Source organism: Corvus brachyrhynchos, unplaced genomic scaffold (genome assembly GCF_000691975.1).
Source record: "Corvus brachyrhynchos isolate BGI_N302 unplaced genomic scaffold, ASM69197v1 scaffold80, whole genome shotgun sequence".
Lineage (NCBI taxonomy): Eukaryota > Metazoa > Chordata > Aves > Passeriformes > Corvidae > Corvus > Corvus brachyrhynchos.
Window position 1 is genome coordinate 12285562 of NW_008236769.1, and position 20646 is coordinate 12306207.

The 20646-nt window shown below is 45.4% G+C and overlaps 1 protein-coding gene across 1 annotated transcript in view; it reads right to left on the reverse strand.

Moving 5' to 3' along the window:
• Window positions 1–20646, reverse strand: part of FGFR3 (fibroblast growth factor receptor 3) — a 69305-nt gene that overhangs the window by 34999 nt on the left and 13660 nt on the right. The gene's annotated exons all lie outside the window — the stretch shown is intronic.

Sequence of the window (20646 nt, forward strand, 5' to 3'; positions counted from 1 at the left end):
TGCTGAAGTTATTCTCTGTGCAACAAAAGTGCAGAATCAAAGACATATTCATAGATTATGACTACACTGTGAAACCAATGCAAGTACAGCAGCTCCAAATACCTGAGGATGTAGCATTGGCTCCAGGCTGCTCTTTTGCCTTGAGGTGAAAGAGTTGGAGCAGGCTGTAAGAGAAAAATGTATTGCTTTTCTCTTCTTGTCATGCATGTTTTTATTCTTGTATAAATGCAAAGATTTAAAATCTAAATATGTTGCTGTCAATAGCCTTGGCAGGGTAGAAAGAAAGGATTCTGGGAGCCTGAAAAGGTGGTATTTCATGGGAGGTACTGTCTCACAGGAGGCAAAGCCCACACTCATTGGGATTACAAAGAGCCTTTCCTCATACCCTGGTAGCAATTCCAACTCAAATATTTTATGGTTTGGCCAGAATGTTGTGGTGTTCGTGCAGTCAAAGGTTTAGGGTGTTGGGTTTTTCTCCCTTTTAATAAAAATTTTCCCTGAAAGCATATACTTTTAGTAAATAAAAAAAAAAAGACTGAGCTCCATCCAGCATTTCCTTGCTATCAGACCAGCACTCGTTGCAACATTTGAGTGTTCACCCATGGTCTCTTCCCAACTGGGATATATCCTTGGGGAAGATCTGGTTCAGAAATATTCTAGTTTAACTATTCAAGTGTTTTTTCTTCCTTGTTCTAAACTATGAGGATTTTTTCACTGGTACCAACTTTGGCTTCAAATTTAAAAGCCCCGTGGACAGCTTTGCACTTGCAAGACTGACTACTGGTCTAACTCTGATGGAACCTCTTGCTAATTTAATCTACTGGAAAACAAGCCCTACACAACTGTATAACCCCTCCACACCAAACACAGTTCTACCAAAGCTGTTTGCCAAATGATCAACACTTGTATATTTTGGGTTTTGTATTATAAACCTACTGAACAGGAACAAGCTCAGACTAAGCACAGGCCAAACTGTACCAGTTAGCCATTTGAAAGGAAATACCTCTTTTTTGAAAACCATAATGAACCGCAGTTAATGACAAAGCAACAAAGAATTTTTATAAAATGTATACAGGGAATGCTGGAAGGAAGAGGAAAGTAAGACTCAGCAGATGGACTGGGGTCTCAAGCTTCTTCTGTGGAATGAAGCAGCATCTCTTGTTTCTGACAACTTTATTTTGGCACCTCTACCCTCAGCCTCCCCAGTCGGTCTCCAGCAGATATTGTGATGCAAAGTTTGGTTCTAGTGACTTTTTTCCTACTGACTGGAAATAATACTGGAAAGACATAGTGGTGAATTAAAAGGGGAATGCTACTAATGGTCTTAATCTCACTTCTGTAAACTGTTTTTCAAACTTTTGTTTAAAGGCTTATGGCTTAAAAAATAAATAGGACCCAAGCTGGAGACCTCCACAAGTATTTAAATAGGCACTCAAATGCTTTTAAGCACTTTGCCCATCTGTGACCTTGGAGAACCAATTTTTGCTCTCATTCCTTATATAGACTTCAAGTACACAGATAAATCTGAAAGCAGAGACAGTCTCATTTCCATGCTTAAAACAGCAGGAGTTTAAAGCAGAGAACCAAAGCTCCCATCTCTCACAGGGTGGCCAGCATCCAGCAGCTCCTTCCTGCCTTCCAGCTGCAAGTTTCCAACACCTTTTCAACTAGAGACACCAAGACAGGAAGGAGACGTGAAGTTGCCCCCTCTGATGCCAACTATCCAGCCATAAAAAAATGGGAGGGGACACAGCCAGGACAGCTGAGCCCAGCTGACCCAAGGAATATTCCAGACCATATGACATCTGCAATAAAACTGGGAGAAGAAGGAGGAGTTGTCTGGAGTGATGGCATTTGTCTTCCCCAGTCACTGTGTGATGGAGCCCGGCTGTCCTGGGGATGCCCTTGGGAAGTGGTGAAATAAAATCCCTTGTTCTGCTTTGCTTGTGTGTACAGCCTTTGCTTCTCTTATTAAAATGTCTTTATCGCAACCCGTAAGTTTTCTCACTTTTACTCCTCTGATTCTCTCCTCCACCCTCCGAGATGGGGTGAGCAAGCTGCAGTGTGGGGCTGAGTTCCCAGCTGGGGTTAAACCATGACTGACACTCAGGTATAAATTACCAGGGAGTTAACTCATGTAGGGATTACAGGAGCCCACTCTGCTGCTTGCCAGCAGAGGAGGGATTAACACATTCGCAGCTTTAACGGGTTGCTCCAGAGAAAGAGGCTATCTGGGTTGTGGGCTCCCAAGGTATGACGAAAATTCAACCAATTGTTAGTTTAACCAAAGCACTAATGGCTTGAGAATCACCAAGAGACACATGTGATAGAGATCAGCACTTGCAGCATCATCACTGTTAATAGCAAATATACTACAGAGAAAGAGACCATTTTTAAGCTGTTCAGAGCAGCAAAAAGGCAGCAACTGGCTGGGAAACACCTTCTCCAATGAGGAGCAGTTGGCCCAGCAACGCTGAAATGCTTTTGTATGTATTCACTTATAAGGATAAGATACTTCATCTCTGTAGCTGCTTGGCTCATCCCAGCAATAAATTCACTTTCTATGTGGCTCACAGCTCCAAGTGCTTAAGTGTGTCAGTATTTCCATCAGCTGTCTGCTCCTCTTAGACATCAATACTTGTTTCTGGCTGAGCCTGGAAATATTTTATTTTGGTTTTAATGCATGCAGCTCTCAAGTTATTTATTTTTCAGGCACGAAAGGACAAGGACGAGGTGGAGGGTGGTGGGCTATCCCTGGAGGCTGGTGGGCTATTCCTGGGCTGTTTATGGCCCCCCAAAAAATCCAAGCCAACCTAGAGCCTGCCTGGTGCCCTCCTGGGTGCCAGGGACTATTTACAGATTCTGCTGGGGACTGCTCCTGGGCAGCAAAGGCCCACAGTCAGGGGTGAGGGAGCCCCAGGGTACTATGTCACCTCACAGGGTGCTGGGTTCTGGCTCCAGGCAGTTTCTCTTCACCTGCGATTTTCCCCCTGGAATAACTTCCCACAACCCTACTTTTTCAAACATCAAAGTGTTTAGGAGTCCCTGAGGAACTGCTCTGGTGGGGTGCACGCATCCCCCATCATCATCATCATCATCCTTTTCCTTCAGTGGGCATCCTGCAGCAGGGGAACACCCACCACACAACTCAAACCACACAAATCACATTGGCACTCCCCCCACAGAGCATTTGAGGCACACCACTTTCAGTACCACCAGCAAGAGATTCCTCACCCCACCCTGAACCCTGGCAATCCCCAAGAGGCTTTCCAGGAGTGCTTCACAGCCTGGTGCTGGAATGGACTAAGGCTCAATTCTAAGCAGATCGTATTTTTCCTTTTTCAAGCTGAACAAGCTGTATTTGGCATGTTAACAAGCACAGAGACAGCAGCGCTCCACACATTTCTCTCTCCAGGTTAATCTGAAATAGTTTCTTGTTCTATGTATTTTATTGCACCAAATCCACCGTGACAGGATACATTATAGGATCACAGAGCAACAGCCATGCCAGAGCTTTCTCCTGTTTTGTTATCCCATTCCCAGGGGGATCATGGTCCCAGCCAGTGAGCTGGTGAGTAACTGCTGGAGGTGTATGGAAACCTCCAGCATTAGTGGGATGAACATAGCCATGCTGGTAAAGAGCATGTACACTATCTCCAGGCTCAGACCAGCATTGTGTCCCGTGCATTTAGCCCTGGTTTATTCGAAATAAGTGTCCTGCCTGTGTTAACAGAGGCTGACAGTATTATTCACCCAGCGAATAATATTCAGGTGTTTTTCACAATACCTGTGAGGCTGTTCCTGGGATGGAGTCACTTCCTCACCTCACCTTGGGACTTCTGCACTTCGCAGAGCTAACTTCCCAGCAGGGAAATAAAACACTTTTCTTGCCAAAAATTGTTCATTCATCTAAATCCAAAAAGTAGCCAGGAAATGTGACAAGTGGCCCCAGTGTCACCTCCCCAAAAGAACCCACATCCCCATTCCCTCTGCCTCCTCCCAGAGAGGCAGATGGGCCCCGGGGAAATATTGAAAACCACCAGACCAGCCCCAGGCCCTGCAGCACTGCAGCCCCTGTGAGAGGTGAGCATGATAAGATCGTGGGATCACCTGTTTCCCCAGGAACCTGCCTTCTCAGGGCAGATAAGATCGAGGGAGCGGTGCAGTCCTTGCATACCCACAACTGCTCTGCAGGGAGCTGATGGGGTATTTTTTATATATCTGTATTTTTTTGGAAGTACTTTATGCAGGGCATGGCTTCCCCTCCTTTCTGCACAGATGTGACAGTGCCAGAGGTGGAACATCCCTGTCTGGCTATGGCCCTGCCACCCCAAAAGGCACCTCACCAGCCTGGCACAGCAAAATGCAATATATCAAATACATACATGATTATTATATAAAGTGTTTTGTGTATATTATGTATTTTCTATTATATTTTCTTTATAAAATAAAAATTATTATACAAAATATTCTGTTTTCACTTCCCCCCCCCACTCCTCTCCCCTTCTAAGGTCAAGACCCCTCCTGCACCACACGTCCCAGTGTCAGGCTGCAGTCATCCTGGGAAGAAGGGGCTCACTCTGGCAATCACAGCAGCACAGGATGCTTTGCTGAAGCAGTATTGCCTCCCAAAGCGGTGTTTTTGCTGGGTTATCTCCCCTGCTCAGTGGGGCTTGCACCCAGAAATAAAATATTCCAAAAATAAAATATCTGTATCTGTAGAAGTCTAAACTGTGATATAAAAATATGTCTTTAGACAATCACATCTGGAAAGGGTTTGCCTCCATTATTTCACAGAATCAAAGAACCACAGAATGGTTTGCGTTGGAAGGGACCTTAAATATTATCTCATTCCAACACCCCTGCCATGGGCAAGGACATCTTCCCCTAGACCAGGTCACCCAAAGGTACCACTTTATCTTTCCTATACTGCAAGTGTTTGCTTGGGAGGAGGCAGTTCTGGAGCAGCTTAAAACAGCTTTTCTAATAATAATAATGCTAAGTAGACTGTTTATACTGTATTACCACTGCAGTGGCCTACGCAATTGTTACCAGGCAACATTTCTTCCAAAGACATTAACAAGTAACTGCACTGTATTACCACCCCGTGGGGGTTTTCTTAGATCTGTTTCAGGAGAAAAGCAAACTTTTTTCCTACGGAATTAGCAGAACAATAACCAGGTTTAATTCTGTCATATGCAGCTTTCTTTATAAACAAGAGATTATGGAAAAGAGTAAAAAAAACTCTACTGTTTAGTTTGGCTATCCCCAACAGTGACTTTGGAAGAGCTTCCAGAATGGAAAAAGCAGATGTTGCAAACCCCTGCCATGGGCAAGGACATCTTCCCCTAGACCAGGTCACCCAAAGGTACCACTTTATCTTTCCTATACTGCAAGTGTTTGCTTGGGAGGAGGCAGTTCTGGAGCAGCTTAAAACAGCTTTTCTAATAATAATAATGCTAAGTAGACTGTTTATACTGTATTACCACTGCAGTGGCCTACGCAATTGTTACCAGGCAACATTTCTTCCAAAGACATTAACAAGTAACTGCACTGTATTACCACCCCGTGGGGGTTTTCTTAGATCTGTTTCAGGAGAAAAGCAAACTTTTTTCCTACGGAATTAGCAGAACAATAACCAGGTTTAATTCTGTCATATGCAGCTTTCTTTATAAACAAGAGATTATGGAAAAGAGTAAAAAAAACTCTACTGTTTAGTTTGGCTATCCCCAACAGTGACTTTGGAAGAGCTTCCAGAATGGAAAAAGCAGATGTTGCAAATCTGCCTTATCTACTAAGCAACTGTTGACTCTGTTGTGCAAATCCTAATTTACATCTGCATGAAAGGTTTCAGAGATTAAACGGCATTCAAGGAGGAATATTAGCTTTTCTCCCTCCCTCCAGCCCTCCTTTGAATGGATTTACTACTGGCAATTAGCTTTCTGTTCCATCGGCCAAGTAGAAAACAGGATTCATCAGGACTCTACAGTATCCTCCTTTTAATGGACTGTTTTCTTAGATCACCCAATTCAGGCACAGATAGTTTAAAGAAATAAATTATCACAAAGCTAAAATAGTTACAAAAACACTTTGGCCAGGAGGATTTCCCTCTGACACTTGGAAGTCCTGAGGAGGACAAAAACACCCACCAGGGAACAAATCAAAGGAGTCTCCTGGCTACACCTAAAATGATGGGAATGTAAACCCCTCCAAGAGGCACAAAGCTTTGGTTGCTGCTGAGAGCCCAGAACTGGTCCCAAGGACAGCCTTCAGCTGGGGCTCGCTGGCTTAAAGCAACAGGCAGTGATGGGGAGTTTTCCTTAAAATCTGGCCAGATTGTACAATCAAACAGTTGGTTCCCCACTGAAAACAGGGAAGCAACCACCACTCATATGTATCTAGTTAGCTCAGAGTTCTGCATTAGATTTTTTTTTTAACAGAAATAAAAGAACTGATATTGAAATGTCTCCACTTCATCAATGGTCCCCAAAGACAGGGAGCAGCGGATGGGAGGCAGAATGGGCATGCTGAGGTCTCCAGGCTGTGAAAGCTCCTGGCTCCTGCTCAAGGATGCCCATGCAGATGGCTCCTGCTCTCCCAGGTGCCAGAGTCTTTGTGCTTTCCTCACGGAGCGCAGCAATGAGCTGTGTCAGTTCTCAGCAGCCCGTGCTCACGGTGGGGATGACATCAGTCTCAGCCTGGCACATCCTTGCAGCTGTTTTGCCCACAGGTCACACAGACAACCTCACTCAACCGCAGTGGCCAAACGTGGTCAACCCAGACCACTCCCTGCTCAAGGCAGAGTGATGGGACACTCATGGGGCTGATCTCTGGGGGAGCACAAGAGACTGTGTTGTCATCCTCTTGGTGTCTGCTTCTTGCTGCCTCTGAAGAACGTGGCCAACTTGGCCTCAGCTTTTGCTCAGCACAGCAGGGGCATCTCAGCTTGATGCTGACAGACAGATCCCACCACAAAGCGGCTGATGTTTTACATTCCTGCCCTACATGCCTGAGGAAGTCCAAAACACTCTCATCATTTCAGCAAGCAAGCAACTACCATAAGCCCTTTCAAAGCCCGTGGCCGCAGCTATGTAAACTGAGGCACAGAATGAGGCTTCCCAGCATCCCAGCAGATTGGGCAAAACTTGCCCCAGACTCCATTGGAGCAGAACTTGCTTCTGCTGAACTGTGGAGGCCCTGAGCAAACCCGTGCTCTTCAGAATCAGTGCACCACAGCATCCCTCCTACTTCGCTGGACCGGGTTACCTGGAGGGGTTTTGTAGGTGACACATCCCAAGCAATTAGCAAAGTTTGCTACAAGGACACAGCTTACACAAATGACTGCTCCACAAAGCATAGGAAAAGGAGAGCAGCTGTATCTTTGGAAATATTTTTAAACTTTCTTATAATTACTTAAAAGACTAAGCACATGCTGCTGAATGATTCTTCTGAGTTATTTTTTTCCTGGGCTCTTTCTCTATACCTCCATTTCCTTCTGAAAAAGCCTCCAAAAATTCATTACTGCTGGAGTTTTGACCTCCAGAGTGGGATTTCAGCTACTTGGTCAGTTCTATCAAAACTTCACCACCTTTCAAGTGCTCTTGCAGATGAATTTTTAAGAAATACAGAAGTTCACCAGGCCCAAAAGTTTAGGTTTACCTCAGAGGAACTTTTTAAGGAATGCAAATGCTCCTGTTCCCTTTACAATTCCCAAGCCATCTTTGCCCTGGAAGCTACTTGTGATGCTTTTCTGGTACTTGTGATGCTTTCTGAAGTGGGCTTTAAGATCACATGGCATCAGAAAAAAATTGCCATAAAGCCCCAACCTTTCCCCTTCGATTCACAGCTATGCAGCTCCCAAATCCCAGGTCCTCTGCATTTCCCTTGCACTTTTAATGTGCACTCCTCTAATCTTCATTTAATGCAGGCAGCTGGCTGCAAATATCCCCAAACAATGACTTTAATCCTAAGTATCCTGAAGCCCCCCTTTCCTTCCCGCACCAAAACTGAAGGAAAAAAAATAAAGAGAAGAGCCTCAAGACAGCAAGATGGAGAAATCCAAGCTATCCACTAGGCCAAAGCAGCAGAAAGACACAATGAGCTAAATTTTGCTGGGTTTGCTAATTAAAAACGGAAGCTACCCCACTTCGGAGCCAAGGCGGGGAGGTGGGGGGAGTTCTCATGTTATTCAAAAAAATCGGCTTCCAACTGGGACCATATTCACTCCACATTAATTGTCATTCCAACTACGAGTGTCCTAGTTCCAAAATGAAAACTACTCTCCAGTGTAGCTAGTGAAAACTTACACCAGTTTTGAGGCATTAAACAAAATTTATTGATTGCATTTTCCCACCCACTAAAACTTTAATAAGCATTAAACCTCAAACTCCTGGCCCGTTTCCTCCCTCTACTCTCTCTCTCCATAAAAAGGGTCAGGCTCCTCTATATGGAGATTAGGACTTAATGTTTGGTATTTGTTTATGAGCCTATCAATTGCCTTTATTTCAGCGGGGAGAAAAGCACATCTTAAAAAAAAACCCCTCTTGTACAGGGATTAAGAGAGGGCAAAGGTTTAGGGTAGTTTGGGTGGGTTTTTTTCCAACTGATTGTGGGTTTTAGATATATGATGGATCATGTTTATGTGAATGAAAACAAGAAAATATTCCCCTTTTTGCAAGTTTCCCCTGAGTAACATAAAATGCTATTTTTCAAAGACCCCCATTTCTCAGTAATAAGATGCAGAACTTCAAGTCTTCTCTGATGGCCATTTTCAACTGTGTAAAAGGGAAAAATAATAATAATTTGGGGGGCCGTTCTGTCTGCATACTTAGTAAAGAAAACAAAGGTCAAACATTTGAAATGCAAAGGTTGGTGATTAAGCCCAGAAGTCCATATCTATGCATCAAAATGAATAGCCAGATTTTGAGAGCACTTAAGCGATTTAAATGCAGAGCCTGACCTGGCTCAGCATCTTTCAAAACCAAGCTTGTTATTTCAGAGTCTCAAGCGAGATTTAGGTGCCAGGTACCCCAGTAGGAGAAATTTAACAGTAATCTCCTTTCAGGAAGCCTGATCCACTTTAATGTCGCAAATGACAAACGAAGATTTTGTTATTTAAAAAACATCTCTAACTAATGGTGCAACATTTTGTCCTTGTGCTAAACTCAAGTCTTATCCTTCAGCATTGTTAGAAAGAGTTGTGAGAGATGGCAAAGAAAAGTAATATCAAAAATTCCTTTATTTCTCCTCTTTAAAGAAGGCTGCTAAAGGGATTAGACAGCTTTGAGTTCACTGCTCTGTTAAATCAACCTTACAATATTTTTTCAGCTTGTTTGACTTGCTGTTTCTGTATACATTTGTGTTTTCACCTTTCTGCATTCAAATCCCACGCTTAGCATTTGTTCTGCGCTTCTCACAGGAAACTTAGTCAGTTCTTTATTTGTATTAAGTCTACGGGGTTATAGGAAACAGACTTGGAAAACAATCCCTAAATTAGCAGGACTTACCGGCTTCCATGCATACGCGCACACACACAGGGCAGCACATACCATCCAACCTGAATGCAGGGGTTTATCACTTCCAGCAGCAGCACCAGGGCATCAGGTTCACCAGGAGGGACCTTTTAATGGTCTCCTGTAACCGTATCTATTACAGCGGGGTTTGGACTCCACTTTACAAATTAAGAGAGAGCTCAAGGAAGTCATGCGTGTCTCAGCTCCCACTGCCTTCTAGCAGTGCCTCCAAATAATCATCTTCTACAACCTGCACCACGTTAGGAACTAGAAATGCCAGAAGCAGGGTAGATAACTCTATACAAAGATATTTTAGCACTGCTGTAAGGAAATGCAGACCCTCTGCAGAGGGCTATTTCCACCTTCCTACAAGAGGATGTGGCTGGTCCTACCTGCATGAACCAGGGATCTTTTACAGGCACTTTGGGATACCTTCCCCTTCCTTCAGACTCTGATTTTCCCAGCTCTTCCTTTCCCTTCCCCACCAGAAACACTTATAAATTCTCTGTGCAAATCATCTAAGAATTAGATGGATGCTGTTGTGATGGCAAGGATGATCAGTGCAGCAGGCAAACCAAGGGAGGAGAAAAACAGCCACTTCTCTCTGGCAGGTGGAACACATAGATCATAAAAACTGAGCCCAGCAGTCACCAAAGGGCTGTATTTGTCTGAAAGTCATGCACCAAAGCTAAGCTCCTGCCATGCTCTCTTGGGTCGGATGAACCACCACCCTGCACTACTGGTGAAGACATGAAGTTGGACAACCTCCCTTGATGTATAACCCATAGATGGAGCAAGAGCTGCATACAGCATTCTGCCCCCTCCACTCCCTGTCCAGGGGTGGGTGGCTAATCCAGGGTCATCTTTTCTTCTTGCCTGCCCTGAGTCACCCCTCCAACTCCTCCTTCTCATGACCAAAACAGCTGGGCTCAAGCATAGGGTGAAGTTATTCCTGCAAAGACTGCACCTCTTGTCTGGACTTCATTTGCTATGCACTGGGGGGAGAAAACCTCAGTTCAAACATTTACATGTATTTTGAAAGCACCTGAGGAGGTTTCAGGACCTTTTTTTGCCAGAACTAACACATTCCACCCACAAGACGATCTTGTTTGGAGCGCGCAGATGACTCCTCACAAGAAGGGTTTGCATTGCATGGAGTCACCAGACCCAGGCAGTGACCCACCACCGAGACCACAGTGGTGGGTACAAACCTGCCCCTTTTTGTGCCTGCACTGAGGGGGACAGGGCAAAGGAGAACCCCTCTGCCACCTCTGTGCTTCCCTCCCCTTCATGAAGACTTTTGTGATGCAGAAGCCCACTACCTCCTCAAATCCCAAGATGCCAGCATGCCTACACTTAAAATAGAGGCAGAAATCTCATCCCTTCACTAAATAATTCACAGGTTGGAGCCCCAGTACAACTACATTAACACTTTCTAGGAGTTACTTTCCTTTTTGACTGGGCAGATCGCAAAGCATTTCTGTGGTAGAAGGCTTTGTATTTGGGTTTCCTTTGCCTCCTAGTTCAAATGATGGCAATACTAATTGAACCACTAGGCAAAAGAAAACTGAGTGTGACCCTTTTGTCAAAACTCTAGGGGCTCCCATTTGCTCCTCCAGCTCTCTGCCCTAACTGGAACAAGGGCAAGAGAAGGTGCTGCTGTCAAGATGCCCCTCTCTGAGATACTCCAGGCTGAAGGAAAGTATCTGTAACACAGTACTCTGTATTTAAACTCCACAGTATTTACTGTATTTATATGATATCCCAGGTTGGCAGCTAGGGGTGCAGGAGAGTGGTTTTACCCAGTATCTTCAAGGCTAATGCCAGTAGCCGCTTACACTCTTCTTCCCCAGCTGGGTGAACCAGGAGCCTGGAAAGACTGAAACATATTTTTTATGCCTGATTACAGATTTTAAGTGCCTGACACCAGGCCCCCACTCCTTACGTTTTGACACTGATGACTTTGGGCTGAGCTGGAACAAACGCTTTGCGCTCCCTCATCACTCACTACATCCCCAGTGTTTAACTCAAAGAAGGTGGGTGATGGATTTGTAGCAACTTTGGGCAGGGATGCAGAGAGGACACCATCTGCTGTTTCTTACTTTGCCTCCACTCCCCACCCCACCTCTTCCTTTCTGTAATTAATCAATTCACAAATCAGGAGGCAAAGTTTCCTTGCAGCCTCCTCTTGCGATCACCCCTGCGAGGCAAAGGCTGAGGACACAGCAGGGCAGCTGCAAGGTCCAAATGCTGCCTGTGGAGCATGGAGCAGCATTCAGGCCACTCAGTGGGAGCACTGGGTTCCCAGCCCTGCAGCTTGTCCCACCCAGGGGCCTCCCAGGGCCCAACCCACCACAAGCTGGAAGAAAGAGGCTTTCTGAATTTTCTTTGGAAAAAAAAATAATGCATTCACAGAAAGTTGTGAATTCATGCATAACACACTGACTGTAAAAATGAAAAGTATTTTTAATTTTTCCCCCCAACTGCATTCAGCTCTTTTCTTACACAGTGAATACTGGAGGTTGGAACAAGGTGATATTTAAGGTCCCGTCCAACCCAAACCATTCCATGATTCCATGGTTCTAAATACCAGCTAATTTATGTACCTCCATTTACCAGATCCCCTCACTTCTGCATGAATCCCCAGCCTATTAACATAGCTATTTAAACTGGACATGTTTTCTTAAACATTCTTCTTTCATAAACTGCCAAGTGACAGTTGTTTACTGTCAACAAGCCTGGGTACTCCAAGACAGGGAGAAATATGCCCTTGCAAAAGGCAGACATATCGGCTACCAAAGGAAGATTAAAATCTGGTGGTTTTCTCCCTCCTCAGAAATGCTTTATTCGCACAGATACTCATGATACTGATCAGGAGAGACGGTACTATGCCTAATTCCAATCATTCTTTTAATTAAAGACAAGCTCATGGAGGATTTATCTTCACTTGAACATGCTAATTGTCAGGGCACACTCAGAACTCCTTAACCTTCTCACCACAATTGGTTTCTCCACTTTTAGCTGTGACACCTCCATCTCCCAAGGCACATCTTGGCTCATCTTACACAGATCCTGCTACCAGCTAGAAACGAAATGCTTTCCCGGGTGAATGTACAGAGAGAAGTTAAAAAAATTTTAAACAAAAATGAAATCACCAGTTCGTTCAGGCCCTACAGTCTCCGCACAAGCTGCTGAAATATTTTGCTGTGAGGCAACTGCTTGTACTTGAGTCTCGCCCATGAAAGCAGGGTTATAAAAAAACCCCCAAAAACCCCCAAATCCTACAGGAAAACTTTTTCTTGTGCTCTGTCTGCCCAGGAAGTGCCAGGAAAGCTCCTCCACGGGCTCGTGTCTGGTGCAGCGTCGCAGGGTTCAGGCTCAGCAGCAAACCCCCGCGGGGGATTATGAACACTTTGCTGGCGCATTGTGCTGCTCGCAGCTCGTGGGGCTGGGGCTGATGCCAGCGACACTGATACAATGGCAGCGAGGATGGGGCACGAGGGGACAGTGGCCAGCACGGCAGCTCAGCTCCATGCAGGACTCTCTACAGAGGCACGGGGGAGGCGGGCGGTGGCTGTCGCCGCCGCCTCTGGTGCTCACGTTTGGGTTGTGATGCTGCCGTGGGCCCCCATCAATGCTGGAGCTCCAAAAAGCAAGATGGGAAGGGAAGGTCTGTGTTACAGCCAGTTAGAGAGGAATGGGAGGTCACTGAACGCCAGTTCCAGGGATCCCCACCCTCAAACTGGGAGCCATTTTACTCACCAGAGTTTCCTCTGCTTGTTAAAATGTTTGGGTCATTAGAAAACTTCCCAAACAATCTTTGCTTATGCTAAATAGCTGCTCCCACCACGATCTGTGAAGGGCTTCAGCCTGCTCCCTTGGAAATCAATGGGGGCTTTTTTTTGCCTAGGATTCAATAGGCGCAAGATCAGGACCTCATTATTATTTTTAAAGGAGTACAAGCAGCAGAGAATGGCAAAACCCCTAAAGAAAGCAATGACCCTCCGAACTGGGAGCCAAATTTGCTATGAAGGATCTTTACAAGCTCTGTCAAGCATCAAAATAAAATTAAAAATCCAATTCTTGGGATCTTTTCAGTTTTCTGACAGGGAAAGCAGAAGGTTGAGAAAGGCTGGCCTCATCATTTGGATCCAGAGACATCTCCCGTAGCTCCTTTTTACTCCAAAGAAAAGCCTTCACAGATGTGTATTTTACCTCCCCCAGGGGGAGTGAGCAAGAGGGGATGAGCTGTCAGTTCAGGGTGATGCCAGCTACCCTTCAGTACCCCGTGGAACAGAAACACCTCCAGGGCTTCACATGACCTCTGCCACACACCACAGCGAAACCCCCAGTAAATCCCCTCTGCAGAGCCACCACCAACAACACGGGGACCAGATGGCTCCTGGGACACGGTCCTGCGACAAGGACCATGCCTGCACCCCATTTTCACAGAGCCAGGTGCCGCCTGCCTCTTGGGAGAGGAGCCTCAGAGATGCTCTTGTCCTCATCACCCTCCTTGGAGCTCTCTGACAGTCAAGTCCTCCCCTTCCTGCCTTTTACCTTACATCACTCCTCCCTCTTGGCATCAGTGAGAACCCACCCACGCACCACATCACCACCACAAGGTTTGGCCCCTAAGCAATACCCAGCTATTTTGCTGTCTTCAAAAAAAATACACCCAGCTAATCCCAGGTCAACTCCAAAATGCTTAAAATCCATTACTTCTGAATACTAGTTCAATCCTTATAACCCAGCACTGGTCTCTAAAACTTTACTGATTTAACCACATCAGCTGCAATAATTTAGTGAGATTCCTTGTGAACAGCTCAAGGTAGGTCACTGCAATCAAGGCACAACTATAAAACACTTCGCTTTCCAGGGCAAAAGTTTTAAATGAAGATAAACTCGCAAACACTTTCATCAATTATGAAACAGCAGCAGTTGGGAAGCCACCTCTGGAGGTTTCTGGCTTGCCATGGTGCACTATCATTGCCTGTTACTGTCTTTCCCTAAAAGCCTCATACTCAGTTAAGGCACTTCCTGATAGCTTGGCTCCTTGGGTGAAAAGGAAATGAGGGGGAAAAAAACCAAACCAACACGCTGCCATGTGTCAGCGTGACACTGGCAGGTAGTTCAGTAGCTCAGAGTACAACCCCTGGGTGTACTGGTACGAACACCAGTGCTGGGGTCCTGGGGCTGTGATGTTCCCAGGCAAGAGCCTTCAGCACACACGGCAGCCTGTGGAGCTGTGCCTGCTCCCAGAGAGCGATCCTGGGCTGCGTCCTTTCCTCACCCGAAAACTTGGAACCCTTCTCACTTGAGTCATTAATTCTTTTAACCCCTCACAACCTGCAGAAATGGCACAGCCCCAAAATCTCACAGATGCTAAACGTGTAAGCACATGGCAATTGTTTTGCATACAGTTCTGCGTGATAAAGACATCTACTTCCAAGTTTTAATATAACCTTTTTATTTAACCAACTCATAATCTTGCCTTGCTCTCTGGATTTCAGACAGCAAAGCCAGCACATCAGAACTACCTCCACCTCTGCAATCAATACTGCCCCTTTTTTAGATGAATATATCAAACTGAAGCAGCTACTGGATAAATGTTTTCTTACTTAACTGTGCTGCTATTCTTCAAAAATAGCTTTGCTACATTGAGTAACCTGACTGTCACTGCACAAAAAAAAAAAAAAAAAAAAAAATTGATTTAACTACCTCCTGGTTAGTTCCTATGCACCTGAATGCAACACCCCTGATAGCCTATCAGAATAATAGGGCAGGTTTACATCTGATTACCTTTCACATTTTAACTACTAAGTTTACTATAGGTTTTACTCAGCCCCATATCTCACAGTTCTTGTTTGCTTTTGATACTACAGAAACTTCCTGGTCATTCAAGCCAAGGAGCAGATACTTTAGGGGTAAGCACACCAGGAATACAGCATTCACTGCAGGAATAAAAGCCCTTCTTCACACATATAGAGCTTTAAATCATATCTATGGCACTTGGCAACCCGAGCTGTGAGTGTATGAGAAAGGGGACACTGGGGAAGTCAGCTTTACTTCAGAGAAAAAGTATTTTTTTAACAAGATCACCAGATAAACAGCCAAAAGAGGGGAAACCACTAAACTGATAAGCTATGTAGGAGGTCAAGGAAAAAAATTCAGGGTGTAACAAGGTATTTTAAGGTGCTTTTGGCATTGTGTGCACCTTCAGACATGGTTTTAGCCCAGAGTTTGCATAGAGGTGCTTTCAGATTTACTCTTCCTGCAGTCTGGGCTGCCTGCTGCCACATACCATGAGTGGCTGTGCTGAACCAGAGTCCCATTTGCTGAAAAAAACCCCAATGTAAGGCAAACTTCTACCAGTCACCATCCTCTCTGGCATACAGTCTGGTACATGTAGAATCAAGTTTATCACTGATCACTGTTAAAAGAGATGAAATGACAAACACTGAAACAGCTACATCAAACCACTCTATTGAATGGCTTGGAGTCAGCAGGCAATTTCAAGGTTGGAGTGTTTTTTTAAGGGTCAGAAAAAAAGGAAGAAACAGGTATTCAGAGTCAGACAAACTCCCAGGACATATGAAAAGTTATGAGCATGCAGTACATGAGAGAGAAGACAGAAATCTATTCTAACAGGGAAACAGAATAAAAATAGCCAGATTTGTTGTTTATCTGTACATCAGGTTCGGCCAAGTTGGGAAAAACTGGGGAGGGAATTTTAACTCTATTTTCAGTAGAAACATCTGAATTTGTTATATTCCTGATGAGTCTACCTTATATATAGTAAAAATTGCCAAAATCTAAACTATGACAACACAGCCACTTGTCCATGAAGCCTGATGGCTCATACTCAAGCTCCTGCACTGTATCCCACACACTTCAATGACCAGCCAGAAAAAGCCACCAGCAGGCCATGCCCTAACCTTAGCTAAAATTAAGGTTCAGCAAATGCCTTCAGCCACAGCACTGCATGCCAGTGATAGATCGCTGTCAGAAACACCTTGATCCAACGCTTTTATAAACTGAAAATTTTATTAATTGCTCAGAAACCAGGCTGATTCCCTGTCTTTTAGGATCTCTAAGTGAATAGCAGATGTACAGAATAAGTATTCAGAAAGGACAGCTTTTTAAGCATGTAGGTGGATGTCAAAGTTCGCTGTTATTGACCATATTTTAAAAGGAAAAAATTTTGGTTTTCAGCCTTATAGAAGGGGGAGGTTGGAACCCTCCTTCAGCTTTATGAAAAATTTCAGCTTTGTCCAGGCAGCAGACTGTGTCCCACTGGATGGAAATGGTCTAGATACAGTGGGAATGCCATAATCAAGAGTTCTTTAGTGTTCACCTAATTTCAAAACCCATGTTCAGTCAGGCTTCAGGACAGGCACACTTTCCCAAACAGCACGTGAGGCTTTTTTTGGAGGGAGTTGTAAAAGTTAACGTGCCAGTCAGAGTGGCTTACTTTAATTGCATGATTTAATTAGCAGATCAACACGTTGCTACACAATTTTCAGATTTACTTTCATCACATTCCCTACTCAGCAGTTGCTAATAAAGTCTTAATTAAAAGAAAAAATCCTCAGATTTAATTGGAGTGACCCTTGTCAGTATGCGTAGAAGACTTCCTTCATGTTATACAGCTACTATTGAATACATTGAGTCCATCTCTGCCCTGGAACAGACTTTCTAGTTCACTATTTGGTAGGTAAGAAACAGATTTTTTTTTTTTAAAGAAGCCATATTTCATCATCACTTACTTGTGTCCTCTTATTCTACTGCATATAGTAAAATATGCTAGTCTCAGCATTAAAGACTTAATTAGCTCTTTAGCTGCTGCTGTTCATGAGAACAAATGGATCAATTTTTGATGTCAGAACTATCAATCACGGCTGCCCACTGTATCTAAAACATTTCTGGTGTAGCAGCACCATCAATATATCAGACTCTTTGCAGAGGGTTTGAACGCTAAACCCCAAGGCCAGCTCCAGGAACAGCCAGCGCCATTTGGCACTCGCTTCAATACCCCTATAATTTCAGGATGAACTTTGAAACGCTCAGATACACAAAGCAAAGTGACACAGATCTGCGTAGCCTACACCTTGGACCCCTTGCTGAGCTCACACTGGAAAGCTACAAGAGCCCGGTTTCCATCAGCTGCACAAAAAACACCTCAGCCGGCACATCACCACTTCTTCCCAAGCAAAAAAGTCACAGGAATTAGTACATGCCTCCCATTAAACTTAGGCAAAATCCCAAAACGGTGCTTGTTCTGTTCTTCTGGCTAAAAAACTGCCTGTGTAGTATTAACTCTGGGTGACAATTTCATTCCTTGCACAAGGAAACTTTGGTTCTTGCTCTTGACAGACTGGGAGAGCTCTCCCCTCCCCTTCCCGCACAAACCTGATCAAACATTAGCAGCCCTCTATACAACTCTTTCAATGCACTCAGACAGCCTCAGTAGCTAACTAGTGCAACACAAATCCTAAAGAGCCCAGAAGTTGCCTTTTTCACATATACCATATGCAAACACACACACAAGCCAGCTACAGGAGACAGGACGGTTATCAGAAGTTTTTAAAAGTGAAATGCTGATGTTTCAGTTGGGCTGCTCTCTAAGAAAACAGCCAGCGTTACTTGACATTCACAAATCGTACGAAGTAATATCTTTATCTGAATACTAATGCAAATTGGACGGGCTTTTTTATATTGATGTCTATTCTGTGGCTGCTGAATAGAGTGACCGCATGCTCAAGGCTGCAAAGGAGTTCACTGACCTCCCTAATCATCTCTGTCATAGCCCCTGAATGACATACACATTCAATCCTGCCTCGCCTCTCTACTTTCATTCATAAAAAAAAAAAAAAAAAAAAAAAAAGAGGGAGGGGGGAAATTTGACATTGTTCTTCCTGCAGCAGCCCCGAGAACTGGAGAGAAGAGAAACTCAGCCCAGATGAGGCCCCTGGTGTTTTTAGTTTAGCTTCTATTCAGCAACAGCCCCGCCATCTGCCTCCTTCCTGCCAACAGCCGAACACCTCCCTGCGGAGATGTTAAAACCTGCACCCCCTCCACCTCCGCTAATAGCCAGTATTCATATTAGCAAACATACACATACCTCGAGAATGCCTCCCTTCAATGTGTGTTTTATGTAGCTGAGTATAGGCACAAAGCAGTAGCTGTTATAGCCTTCACAGCCCCGTGTGGAGAATTAGATCACTGGGGAAAAATCCTTCCAAGCCCCTTTATGGAAAATAAGGCCTTAGACTGTAAATGCAAAGCCCAGCGAACAACAACCCTCAGTAATGAGCCAATACCCCATGGCCCATTTGACTAGGAGAAAGAATTTGCTTTTTACCATTCAATTCAAAAAGACTGAAAAAGTAAAATGTGTTTTTACTTGGCTCTGAAGGTTTATATTCTTTACAGTTTCTTTTGCACAACCTTTTCCCCCCCAGGTTGGACAGGCAGGGGGGGCCCTCATGGCCACAGAGCCGCTGGCTTTGGCACAGAGCTGGGGAAGCAGCACCGGCTTCACGCTTCCCCACGCACGTGGATGATGGTGGGACGGCCACTGGCACTGAAAAGCTCTCTCCCCCCTCACAGTCCCCGTCCCCAAGAGCTTTCAACAGCTCACAGTGATGGGGCAACTCCTGGAGACATCACTAGGTGTTGGGGTTGATGGGAATCCTCCTGGTTGAGGGAGGAATCCCACTTCCAGGGAGGGCAGTGGGGGTTGACAGTGACACCTTTGCTTTGGAGAAAGCTGACCGAGAGGTAAGAGAGCCTGTCCTGAAGATTTCCACGGAACTCCCTGGAAATCCCAACCCATCTCTCACTTCACAGTCACTGGAGGGACGTTTCCCTCTGTGCGACCTCCAAGTAAGCCACTTGCTACGATTCCAACAGCGTCCCAAAGCTTTAACTTGCAAAAGTACCTTAGAGCACGGGAAGGGTTTAGCACCACTTCAACACATCATCAACCCCAGCTATGGGCTGAAGGTGAGGGTGGAAGCCCAGGGACCATTGAGGCAGCCACCGGGGTTGTTCCTCACCCTCATGAGATCAACTGCCTGAAGTGACAGCACCAATATGCACTTCAGGCTAAGCCAGAGAGAACTGGGGACACTTCGCTTCTGTCACTCTCACCCCTGTGGCCAGCACAGGCTGCCTGCTGCCTTCCGCACACCGACCTCATCTGCTCTGACCAAGTCCCTGCGATGTTGCCCCATAAATCAATTCTTTTGGCTGTGAAAAATGAGCCAAACGAGTTACACTAAGAATCTGGTGTTTTATTAGGACTTTCTTGAAAACAAACCCAACCCCTGGTGTGATTTATAGCTTTAACCAAAAGGGGTATGAAAGTAATGCCCCCACCCCCCAACCTCCACGAAGTCCATTTATTCCCCTGTCACTTTTTTGGCAAACAGGCTTCAAACCCTTTCCTGAACAATGGAAACTTTCTGCCGGGTACATGCAAACCAGAGGACAGGGGGCTGCGAGGGGGCTCCCTTCCATTAAAAAGCTTTGAAAAATAAACAGGGACTCAGGTAGCAGCTGAGGCAGATCAGAAAGACACGATGTTTCAAACCCGCCGTATATTACTTGGAAAGAAGAAAAAAAGCAAAGCCCAGCTTTTGTCCGACGTGTTAACTTTTTTTCACTTGCAACTGCAGTGCTGCCACTCCAGGGGAGATCGTCACCGGCTCTCCCGAAACGCAGTTCCCTTCTAGGCACAGCCGCTTATTCAGCTGCAACCCAGCGAGTACCTACCCGGAGCTGTCGCAACTCCACTTTTGCTCCCAAGATGCGGATATGAGCGACCTTTGCTTACTTTTCCCCACCCGAACGCACGCAGTCAGAGCATTTCCGATGTGCGCCGAAGATGCGCCGCTACACGCGCACGGAAGCATCTTTCCTTCCCAACTGCTGTTACCCACAGGGCGCTCCTCGCACTGCCGTGCTGGGAGAGAGCTCCTAGCAGACAGGGATCCTCTTAAAAGCACTTTGTCCATCCTGGGCGCCTCTGAGACTACCCCAAGCCACGGCGAGGTGGAACCGCCGCGGACCCGCGTTCGTAACTCCCGCTCCACAGCCGCCTCTGGCGGGCTCCCACCCACCGCCCCCC